The sequence below is a fragment of the Schistocerca serialis genome, chromosome 6, assembly GCF_023864345.2.
Source record: "Schistocerca serialis cubense isolate TAMUIC-IGC-003099 chromosome 6, iqSchSeri2.2, whole genome shotgun sequence".
Taxonomy (NCBI): domain Eukaryota; kingdom Metazoa; phylum Arthropoda; class Insecta; order Orthoptera; family Acrididae; genus Schistocerca; species Schistocerca serialis.
In genome coordinates, this window is record NC_064643.1 from 344,250,549 (window position 1) to 344,266,295 (window position 15,747).

Genomic DNA, 15,747 nt, shown 5'->3' on the forward strand with positions numbered 1-15,747 from the left:
CAGACAGCGAGGTCATCGGTCTCATCGGATTTGGGAAGGAAGTCGGCCGTGCCCTTTGATAGGAACCATCCCGGCATTTGCCTGGAGCGATTTAGGGAAATCACGGAAACCCTAAATCAGGATGGCCGGACGCGGGATTGAACCGTCGTCCTCCCGAATGCGAGTCGAGTGTCTAACCACTGCGCCACTTCGCTCGGTCAACCCTCTTGACTTTCATTTATGGGGGCATTTGAAAGCTCTTGTCTACGCAACCCCGGTACCAAATGTAGAGACTCATCGTGCTCGTATTGTGGACGGTTGTGATACAATACGCCATTCTCCAGGGCTGCACCAGCGCATCAGGGATTCCATGCGACGGAGGGTGGATGCATGTATCCTCGCTAACGGAGGACATTTTGAACGTTTCCTGTAACAAAGTGTTTGAAGTCACGCTGGTACGTTCTGTTGCTGTGTGTTTCCATTCCATGATTAATGTGATTTGAAGAGAAGCAATAAAACGAGCTCTACCATGGAAAGTAAGCGTTTCCGGACACATGTCCACATAACATAATTTCTTTCTTTGTGTGTGAGGAATGTTTCCTGAAAGTTTGGCCGTACCTTTTTGTAACACCCTGTATATCTTCTCTACTTTGGCCATCATCAATTATTTTTCCGCCTAAATAGCAAAACTCATCTACTACTCTGAGTTTCTCATTTTCTCTTCTAATTATCTTAGCAGTACCTAATTTAATTCGAGTATACCTCATCACCGTTGCTTTGGTACAGACGGTAAATATTTAGAATTTTTTATTTACGTAAACGGTTTACACCTTGTATATCAACGGAAACTGGTAGTAACTGTTGAAAGCGACGATCATCATTCTCAATACATGCATTACCACACTGCATAAATTTTTTTCTACACTCTGTTAAGTAATCCTGTTGTCTACTGTACAATAAGACAGACAAAAGCAGCTATCTTATTTGAATCAAGTGACTTAAGGAAATCACAGAAAATTTAACTAAGCGCTACGGCACGGAAATTTCGACTACTGTTTTCCACGATGCTAGTCCAGTATCTTATCCCTAAGCATCTCGCTCTGTGTTTCTGTTGGGGCTTCATAGACCAATAACTGTGTAACCCGTAGGAATAATCCACCTTTGTCACATCACTGACGATTCTATATTGTTTTTGAAGGTAGAGCTAACGACGTAGATGCTGAAACATGGATAGTTTATATACATGTGTCTCACCGGCATTGCTCTCTAAGAACTCGTACTGCCTAAAATATTTCCCTTCGTCTCTTCGTTCCTTGTCTCGGATTACTTATTTTAGGACACTCTACTGACTGCATGCTTTTGATCCTAAAAGTTTAGGACACGCTCTATCTCGTCACGATAATTTATAATTTTTTCTCATATTGGGCTTTGATTTTTACCAGCTCGTGTAACTCAACGCGCAACGCGCTAGCGTTCTAGACCCGGACTGAATCCGCGCGACAGTTTAACGACCATGAACTGGCACACCGGCCAACCTTATATTTACCGCCACCAGAGTGAAATGTTCTGCAAGTACTATCTCTCATCAGATGTCATATTTCTCATGATTAGATGCTTAGCACTATGGGACACTGACGCAGTCACCAAGCTCTTCATCCGCTCGTGTAGCCGCTTGAGTCAACGCGACATCTTCTGCGAAGGGGAGGTATGATTGTCCAGCATCGAAACCACGCGGCGGATTAACGACGAAGGGTCGGGGCGCCGGCCAGCCTGGTTGTGGATGTTAGCTGTTTCGTACGTCCCACTAGATGAATAAGGAGTTGTATACTCATATGCAGGGCCGGCCAAACGCTGCACAGTGTGCAGACGTGCGGAAGTGCTGCACATGTGCGCACGTGTGCGACAGCGAGCGACAGCGACATCTGTTATTAGACATGTCTCCTAAATGAACGGCGGCGGCTCCACTTCCTTGTTTCCGTGGTACAAGCAAGAGCGCAACATGCCCAGTCTCGTTTACCGCTGGTAACAGTAACCTTAACAGAGAAGTACTGAGAAATGGCAGGTACTGTGAAAAAGCAAAGGACGGGAGATCTATGTTCTCAGTCGTTTGAAAATGACTGGGAACTGCAACTCTTTTTTGTAGCCGTTGGTGAAAACTCACAGTGTTTGCTGTGCCGCCGAATAATAGGAGGCCAGCGTAAGTTTTCAATTGAAAGACTTTACAATACATATGACAAAGACGAGTGTAGTGTACTCAACAACCAAAATTAAATGTCCTTAATAAAATGGATGAGACACATCAACTCGAGTATCATTCTCATGACGAGTGATAAACATGTTTGGATTTATTCATTTCATAATTAAAAATTATTGTTTACTAACTGTGCATTATTGCCTCATTCTGCTCAATGTTACATTATTATCACGAAAGTTGGTCATTAAACCGATTGTTCCAATGTATGCTTACATTTAGCGTTATTTTTTTTTTTTTTTTTTTTTTTTTTTTATGTGTGAGGGGCTACGCTCAGCTGAAGTCGATAAAACATAAAATTCATCTAATTGTCGGTTATTATGCACATTTCAGACGGAACTGATTAAAGATATAGCAATAATGGTACTGAAATAACAGGTGATCATCGAGAGGTCTGCGGTTATCATTCTGTGCAGAGATCAGTGAGACAGAAATTATGTGGGTGTAACTGAGGGCACCGAGAATTAGTTATAGGAAACCTTGCATTAGTTTAATGTTATTTGAAATCATAAATAAGGTTCGTTGGAAGTCGCTAAGTGCTCTCTTTCTTAAATACTAGATCAAAAGCGTTATGCGTATTAACGTGCCGTCAGTCAAGCTGCCTTAATAAAAACCCACGGTTGTTAACTGTATTACTTGTCTTACTGGGTTAAACTGTTAAAATGAAAGCAGAAGTCTCAATGAGTAGACTGTGACAGTATTTTAAATGTTTAATACGCTAAATACCTTCCCATGGTTGGCTTGCAAGCTGCAGAAAGAGCACTAGAATGCGCCGGTACAGAGTATCCCAGCAAATGGATAAAGCGACATCTGTGCGTAGAAACATGAACTACATGAACGCTGGCGGCTGCGGCGTGCACGCTGTGATCTGGAAGTTGCACATGTGCAGGAGCACCGCACGCGTGCAGAATTTCTGGCCGGCCCTGCTCATATGGATATGGTGTCTGTTCTTACGGACATGTCCGAAAGAACAGACACCATATCCATATAAGTATATAGTTCTGGCAATACCGGCCATGACCTTCTTCTTCTGTGCGGATGCACACATATTACCCGAACTCTTACGGTACTTGGTAAGAATGTCTTCCACGAGTAATGAGTGTGTTGGGTAGGGACACTACGGATGTAGTGTGTGGACATATAAGGTGAGAATGAGAGTCTCGCGGGATGCGTGCACGAGATAGTCCCTGCAATCGCACTTTTCTCTGTGCTCTCGGTGGCTCGCCAGTCTGCCTTTAGCCGCGGAGCAGCTCGGACTTGTTTACGTCCCGGCTGCGAACGTTCGCGGAAGAAGCGGTGTTTACACCGTCGTCACTCGCATGTGTTACTGTTGGAATCGAACGCAATGGCACACAATTTCCGAAAAACCACGTTACAGTTCACGTTCTGTGACGAGTATGCAAGACCGAAGGCTTTCGAAATCGAACGTTTCTTGAGGGACGAAGTGCATCTTAATTACACGGAGATTATTGGAATTCATTTATCAATCGTGAGCAGCACTCTTTACGTAAAGATGATTGACGACGCAGCATGCGATAGGATCATTGACGCCGCCAAACGAGGATTCCAGTTCTGACACTCCGATGGTCATATTGGCGAAGTTTTAGTCCCTCATTCGGGCCTGGGAGTGCGTGCGATTCGAGTCTTCGAGCTGCCTCTCGAGGTACCCGAATCATTGGTCACTGAATCACTCCAGCCATATGGCAGAGTTATTAGTCATACGGCCGAACGTTAGGCAAGTTTTAGCACGTATCCACTGCTCAATGGTGTCCGACAGGTGCGAATTGCCCTTACGAAACATGTGCCATCGTACATAAACATCGGCGGCTGTAGAGCTATTGTCATCTATGATGGACAGCCCCGAACATGCTCCGGGTGTGGTGGTGAAGGACATCTTCGATCTGAGTGTATGCAGGGGAGACTCGTGCAACCCCCCAGCGGAGACTTCCAGAATCCGACTACACCAACGTCACGGCCGATGACTTACGTGACGGCGCTTCGCGGAGAGGTGAAACCGAGGTCGGAGCGCACTATCGAACCGACGCCGCAGTTGATTGAGGCGCCTTCGGACTCCACTGAAGAAGGAATGGCTCCGACCAACCTCCAATCTCAGACACTACAGGTGGTGCAGAAAGAGGATGACAGCATCACAATAGGCATGGAAGCTGAAGTGGAACGGCCCCAGGGCGTTGTGGCGGCGGCGAGAACCCAGGAGATGCAAGATTCGCCAACACCAGAGGCCGAGGTTAGGGCCCGCAAACAACGTTCGCTAAAGCGCCGTAAGAAGCGCCGACTAAACCCTGCGGAGACGCTCCCTTCTCTTCTTGGGAGCCCAGATGAGTCTAACACTATGGACCTGTCTGACTTGGAACCACAAGCTTCGGATGTCGCAGACCGTATGAATTCGGACAGTGAAAAGATGTCATGTCGTTCAGACGACACATCCGCTCAGGGGCCTGATACCCCTTCTGCGGCAGAGTCTAAAGCTGCGAAAGAACAACAGATGTCACACATCAATGCCGCACAGGAAAATTTGGAGCACCCCAATAATATCAGCAGGTATGAGCAGGACGACGAAATCACCGATGCGGACCATTCTGTTGGTGGGGACTTGCATCCGTCCGCATCTCAAGAAACCTAATGCCGCAGGGACACGTCCGTCGGGTGACCCTCTGCGGATGTGCAAAGGGACTATCGATACGGTGAAACTTTGTCATTTTAACATCATGTGGAGATGACAGCTACTCGACCCCAGGCATACAGAATAGGGACGGTGAATGTAAATACCATTAGATCGCCCGTGAAACAGCAGTTGTTTAGAGACATGGTACACGCGCCGGATGTGGATATACTGATGGTGCAGGAAATTTACATTCCTGAGTTCCAGGAAGTACATGGATACATCTCCTACACCTCGCCGCACTCGAACAACGACAGTGGAACGGCGATATTGGTCCGGGACGGGATTCCGGTTCGCGACCTGGCTTATCTACCTTCGGCACGAGGACTGGCGATAACTGTTAATGGAATTCGCATTCTCAATGTTTATGCCCCTTCCGGCACCGACAACAGACGGGCGCGTGCGAGATATTATTCGGAAGAGATTGTGCCCTTATTTACCGGCAGATTCTATCGTTTCATCATAGATGGTGACTTCAATTGTGTTTTAGCCCAGAAAGACCAGACTCCACATTACAATACCTGTCGTGAATTGCATGTGCTATGCCGGGATCTGGAGTTAAGCGACACCTGGGACATGATTCATAGGAACCGTGAGGGATACACTTTTTTTACCAGTCACTCGGCGAGCAGACTCGATCGAATATATGTTTCGGTTGGCCTACAGGATAAGATGGTCGACGCGGAACGATGGCCTGGGGCTTACATTTGTACCATATCACTCCCTAGGCAAAGTGTATGGAGAAGCCGCGGGACATGGAAGCTCAATTCGTCACTTTTGGCGGACCCCGAATGTCGTCAGAGAGTCGAGGAGGTATGGGCCACATGTCAACGCCGTATACCAACATATACCTCCGTGCTTCAATGGTGGCTCGAGTGTACTAAGACGGCAATAAGAAAAGCTCTCATACAGTGTGGTCGGGATAAGACGAGATGGCAAAGAGACACTCTTGATTATTATTACACCATGCTTCGTGAGCTGTCCTTCCAGGTGCCGTCTGCAGAACATCATGCGGAAGTTCATCATGTCAAGGCACAAATCCTATCGATCACGCGACGACGACTGGGTGGCATCCCAATACGGGCAAGATGTCTCGACACCATCACTGGGAAACGTACCTCGATGCACCATGTGTCGCAGGAACATAAACGTTACCGCCGGGCATTGGTAACAGTGCTCCACGATTTAGATGGCCGTCAACTGACAACACAACAGGACATTGCAAATGAATTTTTAGAGCATTTTCGCCGCCTCTATGCCGGTACACCGACGGACCGTCGGGTGGGGGAAGAGATACTGCAACATCTGCAAACGACACTGACAGAGGCGGATAAGGCAGCGTTTATGGAGCCACTCACATAAGACGATATAAAGGTGGCACTCACAAAAGGAGCGGCCCATAAATCACCAGGGTCAGATGGGATTACGCTAGAGTTTTATCGAGAATTCGTGGACATGATGATGCCACAGTTGGTGTCGATGTACAATGAGGCGATGCGTCCGGACATGCGCCTACCGTCGGATTTTGTGACGGGCTTTCTTCTTCCCATCCCGAAGATGGCGGGGAGTCGCAGTGTTAATCAATATCGGCCTCTCACTATGCTAAACACCGACTATAAAATCTTTGCACGACTGCTAGCGCCTCGTCCGAAGCTGGCGATACCCAGGACAATATCCCCTGATCAGGCTTGCCTAGGGGTGCGAAGCAACATCTCCTCGGCGTTAAGCGAATACCGTGACGTTATCGCCCTTGCGGAAACGTGTAAAATGCGAGCAGCGATGATATCTGTGGACTTCGATCGTGCGTTCGACAGGATAAACCATAACGTCTTGGCGTCAGTCATGAGTCCGAATGGCGATTCCAACTGTTTTCATCTCCATCGTTATGAGGCTAATACGAGGGGCTACATCGAAGGTGATTGTAAACGGTCGGGAAGTGGGCTCGATTCCTATTAACAGCTCAGTCCGACAAGGGTGAGCACTCTCCATGATGCTGTTTGCGATAGCGCTTGAGCCGCTGATGTGTGTTATGAGGCGCTCACTCACTGGGATAGCGCTTAATGAGAACTCTTTCGTTTGTCTCACATATGCGGACGACATAGTCCTTCTTGTCAGATCAGGACATGAAGTGCGTCAGGCTGTTGAACATCTAGACTTTTACGGGACGGCGGCAGGCAGTGTCGTTAACATGATGAAGTCCAAAATTATGCACATTGGACGGGGTCTGGAAGACGTACTGGGACTGTTTCAGACGGTGGAATCGCTGAGATGTCTGGGGATCACATTTACCCGTTCACTACGGCGGTCAGCGGCGGCGAGTTCTCGGCGGCTTCTGCAGAATGTTAATCTGACGATACACAACAACTCACTGAGAGCCTTTGACATGATCCAACGTGTGGCATACACCAACGTTCACATAGCGTCACGACTGCCCCATTTAGCGCAGATCCTACCAATACCGAAGGGTATTGCAGACCGCCTCATGACTGCCTTTGGTTACTATGTTAGTACTGGGATGTTATTTAAGATCAAATATGATACGTTAACGCTACAGTTCCGGAACGGTGGTCTCAACCTCACAAACGTGCGAAACAAAGCTCTGGCGCTTTACATGCGAGCGATGATACGAAATTGGCAACAAAGAAAGCATACCATAAGTCAGCTCTGATAGAAGTACTTGTTCCGCCTTCGTACGAACCCCCTATTGCGGTGGGCAATGTTTCGCCTTCTCTTGCACACAGTGCCTCATTTCTTGTTGATTACATTTATGTTCCTCTGAAAGTACCTTCGACGAGAATGCCCACGACTCGGGAGATCTATAGGTGCTTGATGGATCACCATGGCCGCAACATAATGGAATTCAAATACCCGTCGAGAGCGTGGAACCACATTTGGTGTGCAGTGCATACTCCATTACTGTCAACAGCAGCGAGATCGATGTGGTATACTCTTATAAACTGTAAACTTGTGACCAGGAGTCGATTACATACAATTCATATGGTCGATTCTCACCTTTGCACAAACTGTGGACTGTTAGCAACGGAAGAACATGGTTTAGTGTGTGGGGCAGCGAGGGACGTCTGGATGCTGACTCGTCGAATACTGGCCTTCCTTCGGCGCACTAACTACACAGAAATAACATCGGATGTACTTTTTCTACCGGACAAGACCTTTTTTCCCCAAACAAAAGACGTATGCGGTCAACTGGATCGCTGGACATGCGACGAAATATTTGTATTCCTACGATATTAAGTCCGTGATGGATTATTGGATGTATTTACAAGAACAACACGAGCTCATACGGAGTCATACGAAATACAGGACTTACTTTTCCAATTTTTTAGGAAGTGTTTTTCACAATCCGCCCGACAGCTGGGGTGTCCCAGAACTGAGAAGACTCCTGCAGCACAACGACTAGATACAGTACTGCGCGGTTCAATTATATTGGCATATAGCACACTGAGAAGAAAACTGGGCCCTACCTGTTGGCGCCAGTTATGACTGGATTATGTTAACGTGCAAAAAAAAGCACACACACACACACAACGATGGTAACCACCGATACCGCCTCAGATAATAGTCCTTCGAATGGTCGACGCAGGAGAAATACATGCCGCCCACGATGGCAGAAATGGTCAAGATTATATGGCTTTCTGCCAGATTTATGATGCGACACCGCGTGCTGCAGGGATTGTGATGCAGATGATAACTTCATTTTCACTCCCGCCCGTGACTAGGATTGTCATTTACTTTATACATGTTACAAAAAAAAAAAAAAAAGAGGGCGGCCTTTACGTTGATTTTATGGTTTCCAAATTGTTTTTGCTGTCTCGATACTTTTCTTATCCCTAGGACAGCACAATTGTACGAATAAAGATTGTTTGTTTACCCTGCCTTCCTGTTAAAAAAAAAAAAGTAGCGCTGTTGGACCATAAAGCGGAGGAACCGCATTTTTATTTAAGAAAAAAAAAGTGGTCAGCGCGACGGACTTTATTCAATTAAAAAAAAAAAAAGATCAGTGTGACGGATTGCCGTCCTACGGGCCCGGGTTCGATTCCCGGCTGGATCGGAGATTTTTCCGTTCAGGGACTGGGTGTTGTGTTGTCTTCATCATCATTAAAAAAAAAAGATGGTTAGAGCATTTGCATGTAAACAGGAGGTCACGGGTTCGACTCCCGGTCGGGGCACACATTTTCACCTGTCTCCGTTGATATATATCAACGCCGGTCAGCAACTGAAGGTATTAATATATAATTCTAATTTCAGAATAAAGAGTTGGTTCACATGTTTCGCCTTGAATACAGGCTAAGCGAATACCGACGTACACTTACGCACAGAATTTACTCTTTAAGCGGACACACTGTGTATGCTGCTTCTGTCCTGGTGGATAAATTCGAGACTGACATGCTGAGCTGTTTGGTGTCCTTAGACACTTACTCAGCGTCAGCCAAGCGCTTCCATTTCTTCGTCTTAAGGAATGAAATATTGCCTCAGTGACGTTCGTATTCCGCTCTTCTCGAACATTTACGCTTTAACACTGAAGAGCCTCCTCTCACTACGAGGTCCTCATATGACGGACCAGTTTGATTTATTGTCATTAATTTTAGAACTGTAATCTGGAAACTCCTAACAGGTCGTACATATTCAGTAGTCATGACGACATAGAATGCTCTATATTATAATATACATTTAGTGATGAGGTATGTTAATAGCAACTATTATTAATGTGTAATGCAGAAATGAAAGAGAGTGCTGGAAATATAATCAAACAAAACAACACAAAATAAAAGACATTTAATAAAGTTCTACCTGAGTAACTTTCAGCTTATACTGCTGTATTATATTGCTGCTACCTCGGAAGAGCTCAGGATCTACCGATAAAAGTAAAACTACACTGACGAAAAAAAAAGACCTCGCAACACCAAAAAATAATTAATGTAAAGTGATGAAATTTCGGGAATATGTTTATCTAGATAGAATATTTGAATGATTAACATTTAAGGTCCCAGGTTAATGTAAGTGCGAGATAAGTAATTGCAAATGTGAAATGATGGTACATTAATAACCTGTGTAACCGCCAGAATGTTGAATGAAAGTGTGCAAACGGGCATGCACTGTGTTGTACAGGTGCCGGATGTTAGTTTGTGGGAGGGAGTTCTATGCCTGTTGCACTTCGTCGGTCGATACAGGTACTGTTAATGCTGTCTGTGGTTGACGCTCTCGTTCGATGATGTCCCGTATGTATTCGATTAGAGACAGATCTGGTGATCGATCAGACCAAGAAAACATGTCGATACTCTGTTCAAAATGGTTCAAATGGCTCTAAGCACTATGGGACTTAACATGTGAGGTCATCAGTCCCCTACTTAAACCTAACTAACCTAAGGACATCACACGCCGACCGCGGTGGCCAAGCTGTTCTAGGCGCTTCAGTCCGGAACCGCGCGACTGCTACGGTCGCAGGTTCGAATCCTGTCTCGGGCATGGATGTGTGTGATGTCCTTAGGTTAGTTGGGTTTAAGTAGTTTTAAGTTCTAGGAGACTGATGACCTCAGATATTAAGTCCCATACTGCTCAGAGCCATTTGAACCATTTTTGACATCACACACATCCATACCCGAGGCAGGATTCGAACCTGCGACCGTAGCAGGAGCGCTGTTTCGGACTGAAGTGCCTAGAACCGCTCGGTCACAGCGGCCGGATCGATACTCTGTAGAGCATGTTGGATTACATTACAGCAGCGGTGTGTGGGCGAGGTGTTCATGAATGACAGCTCAACAGGTCTAATCGGCAGATTGACGTACAATTTTGTAGTTTGGGTGGATGGGATAACGACGATAGTGCTCCTGCTGTCATACGGAATCGCACCCGAGATCATAACTCCAGGTGTAGGTCCAGTGTGTCTAGCATGCAGACAGGTTGGTTACAGGTCCTCAACTGGCCAAGGAACACACGGGCATCACTGGCACCAAGGCAGAACAAACTTTCATCAGAAAACAGACCTCCAACCTGCCTCCAATGAATTCTCGCTTAACACCACTGAAGTCACTAATAGCGCTGTCGTTGAAGTAACCGATTTGTCACTGTGGTGCTAGCTACTGCTCAAAATACTGCCGCAGTACGACGCGCCAGAGCTACACGCCGAACACAATGGCTGCTCTCTCAGTAGCGCCACATGGCCGTCCGGAGCCCGGTCTTCTTACCTGTATATTCTCTTGACCAGCGCTGCCAGCAATCGTGTGCAGTGGCTATATTCCTGCCAAGTCTTTCTGCAGTATCATTAAAGGGAAATCCAGCTTTTCTTGGCCCTTTTACACGGACTCGTTCAAACTCGGCAATGTGCTGACAATGGGCCGGCCGGTGTGACCGAGCGGTTCTAGGCGCTTCAGTCTGGAACCGCGCGACCGCTACGGTCGCAGGTTCGAATCCTGCCTCGGGCATGGATGTGTGTGATGTCTGTAGGTTAGTTAGGTTTAAGCAGTTCTAAGTCTAGGGGACTGATGACCTCAGATGTTAAGTCCCATACTGCTCAGAGCCATTTTTTGCTGACAATGGCGTCTTTGTCGCCTTAAAGGCGTCGTTGACTAACATCAAGTCACCACGTCCAATCTCAAAGGTAACTAACGCTCACGTCCTTTACAGTGTGTATTTAAAGCAAACCTGATTTGCATTCTCTTATCTACATCTACATCTACGCGACTACTCTGCTATTCACAATAAAGTGCCTGGCAGAGGGTTCAATGAAACAGCTTCAAGCTGTCTCTCAACCGTTCCACTCTCGAACTGAACGTGGGAAAAACGAGCACTTAAATTTTTCTGTGCGGGCCTTGATTTCTCTTATTTTATCGCGATGATCATTTCTCTCTTTGTAGGTGGGTGCCAACAGTAGCGTTACTAGCTCCACTCTTACCCAGATGGCACGAAATTTGAGCAATCATCTTTCAGTTGTAGAAACTCGCCTACCAGGTTTTGTTTATGTCGCACTGCGTGTTGCGATTTTTCTTTTCGTCGGTGTATTTTAAAACATAACGATCAACACAAATACTCATAATTTAGCTGGACCCAATGGAAAGCTTAGATCCAAAAGAACCATTGAAAATATGTGGTTATATCGTTGCGTCTAGTCTCGTGTCGCGCAGCCCTTCACAGACAAATTACTTCGGTCTATAGCAAAATCCCATTCCACGTTATGCCACACTATGTGACTATCGCCGGCTTTACAGGGTTGGTATCAGCTTTATAAACAGGAATAACTGAGCGAGGTGCCGCAGTGGTTAGCGCTTTGGACTCGCACTCGGGTGGACGACGGTTCAAACTCGCGTCCGGCCATCCTGATTTAGGTTTTCCGTGATTTCCCTAAATCGCTTCTGGCAACTGCGGGGACGGTTCCTTTGAAACGACGCACGGCCGACTTCCTTCCCGTTCCTTCCCTAATCCGATGGGACCGATGACCTCGCTGTTCGGCCCCCTCTCCCAAATCCAACCAAAGCATAACCGCTACTTCTTGCCGAAGCAGCTGCTCGATTATCCTTACTCTTGTAGCAGTTCCCATTGTGACCCTTTTTAGGCGGTACCGAGGACCGAGCCCGGAGTCTCTGTGTGGCCATTAGAAATACTGACAACTCAGCCACGCAAGCGTGCTGCGTGTGTCCCTGTCCTCTGAGCTGCCACTGCGATGCCGAAACGGTGTCTCGCTTTGCATCTGCACTCGTCCGACAGCAGGCAAGCACCTGCCGTAGAAAATCGTGCCTCTCGATAGGCGAGACCCCATTACGCGGCAATAAAATCAGCGCCGCTAATCAAACAAACGCCGGCTAGGGACGTGGCGGGCCGCATTAGCGGCCGAATTTAGTGCCGGCCTTGCGCGCGTGCTTCCTTGTTAACATTTCTCCCCCGACCGCTGCCTAAATAGGCTTACAAATGGGCGAATTAAATTTCATAATATAAAACGCGAGCGAGTGGGCGCAACGATTATGGAGTGGGGGAAAAAAAGCGTCCTGAAATAATCATCTTTAAGAGGTGGTGAGGGGGGAGGGACAGGGGGGAGGTTAGAAAAAAAGGGTCATGTGAGGGTCGCGGGGCGCTGGAAGTCTTGTCGAGGGTCCGTCCCGCCAGCCATTCGCTGGCCGCTGGAGGAATCTGCTTCGGGCTGTGCGCGTCGTGCTCGCCCCTCGTTAGTAAAGGCAGGTGCCACCTGCCTCAGGTAACCCTTCCCCCCCTACAGGTCTGATCCGTTTCTAATTTCCCGGAATTAACCGGATGGAAATCACGAGCGCAGGGTGCCGGTGTAATTTGCCTCGTCCCCTCTTGTGACTGCCCGCCGACAATAGCAGGCGCTTCTCACTGAGTTTCTACGACTCGGCCGCCCGCGGCCACGCGTCCGGACGTGAAAGCGTTCTTCCGAGTCACGAGCCGACGCGGCTAGCCTGAGTGCTGCCGGCGGCACGGGCCGTACCAACGGCAAGGATGCTCGTTTCCGTAATGACTCGAGCCGGCCGCGAGGCTGCTCGATGTTTACGGCCCTTGATAAACAGTTCAGAATTGACCAGACTGGCTTTCCTCCAGGCGCCGCTACACGTTTCCGCTATCTTCGTTTTGAGATTTGGGCTGCCGGTGTCTAGCATACCAGCCGCTGCAGCTGTACTGCATTCACGGACAGCATCGTTTTCTGATCGTTCAGATGACTCTAAGCATTATGGGGCTTAACATCTGAGGTCATCAGCCCCTTAGACTTAGAACTACTTAAACCTAACTAACCTAGGGACAATACACAAATCCATGCCCGAGGCAGGATTCGAACCTGCGACCTTAGCAGAAGCGCGGTTCCGGACTTAAGAGCCTAGAACCGCTAGACCACAGCGGCCGGCTAGCATCGTTCTCAATTACCTATGGTTCGACAAGCGCTTATCTATTAACGTAATTTTTGAAACGATATTGTCTCGTTTTCATTTTTAATTTATTTAGGTACTTTTTTCGTCTCTGCGACTAGTTTTGGTGTCGCTGCCACATTCTCAAGCTCATAAGCTGGAACATAGCCTGTAACATTATTGGGATTTCCGCAGTATGAAAGCTGTGAGTACCCTTGGAAAGGCATCCACCTATCTGTATATTAAATGATCAACTTATGAGATCAGACCTATTCTTTGAAAGACATTTGTTTTATGACAGTAAAAAACTTTTGTAGACTTTGATGGACTTCTGCTTGTAATGTGAAAACGTAAAGAAGGTTGACTTTAAGCTATAAAAGTGAGCGGTCTTGCGGCCGAAGTGGCCGTGCGGTTAAAGGCGCTGCAGTCTGGAACCGCAAGACCGCTACGGTCGCAGGTTCGAATCCTGCCTCGGGCATGGATGTTTGTGATGTCCTTAGGTTAGTTAGGTTTAAGTAGCTCTAAGTTCTAGGGGACTAATGACCTCAGCAGTTGAGTCCCATAGTGCTCAGAGCCATTTTGAGCGGTCTTGCCAGCATGCAGACAACATTATTAATTGATAAAATTCAAGTAATTTATGTTCGAAACTGTAAATCGGCAAGTTATTGTTATGAAGGTGTTGAACGGGGCAAGAATTGTCTTTAACGAAGGAGAAAAGGAATGACTGTAATTTGTGACAAAAACGTGAACCAAGGAGATAGCACAGGACAGGCTGAAATCTCATCGCACCATACAGTTAGAAAAGTACTTATGTAAGTTATACTGTTTACAAATAAGCCGTAATTTGCTAATGAGAATTGTTTGAATATATTTAGTGTTTACCAGATTTCTTATTTTATTCTTTTCCTTTATACTTTTTTTACCTCCATGCCATATTATTTTTATAATTGTCAAACAGTCTTTACTACAGCAGAGAATACTGCGGCATCCTGGCCGTAGACAGAAGGCCGCTCCTTGGCTTCTATACCACTCATAGCTGCCCCATTTATTAATGATTTCATTTGGAAATGCAATTTTTTTACTGTTCATTGTCAAAGTGCCCCTTGGGTAATTATAAAATTCATACTGATTACGTAAAGAAATCCGGGTTGTTCTTTTCCAAGTAATAGAAGTCTTTGCGTATTCAAAAACTAGTCTCCTTCTGACAACGATCAGGAGCCGACCAGAAGACGGACGTCTTCGACCGCTTTCGTGTTTCCTGTGGCAAATCTGTGCCAAACTGGGAACACGACATTCTAGTATGAAACTAATTATCAGATTAAAATCGAAAAAAATCTGAAATATATTTAACTTATTTGTTTTTTCATACTAGAAGCGTTATCACTGGTCACAGGAAGATTACAATCGCATAGGTTGACGCTACGTACTATTTTTACACAGGAGTGTTCGTAACCTATCAACTGAGCACATAATGTCTGTTCGCGACCACATTCGGCACTTTATCCCTAAATGCTAGAATAATGATAATTAAATTGCATTGTCATCCAACGCTGACCATTCTAAACATGCTACCAGTTTCGACGCGGGAAAGCGTTCTTCTTGATCGCATATGATAAACAATTTACGATGACCGCTTTCGGTTTGCTGCCATCATATTTGTTACAAAACAGAAAAATAAACACTAATGTGACAGCAAAAAGTTCAATTGACTTGGGGCTAAATACACAAAAAATCGAGGAACACATCAAAAAGATAACATGGATCACAGCCACACCCACTATTAAACATATTCTGATACAAGCATCAAAAGTCTAACAATCTATACTCGTATTTACACAACAAGCGCTGATGATAGCGTGGGACAGCCCTATACTTACGCAGATATAACTGTAGCTAGTAGAGGACACTAGTGCTAGTGCCGAGGTGCATAAGAGATCAGCGTCATAAATTCAAAAATAGTCATAATTACA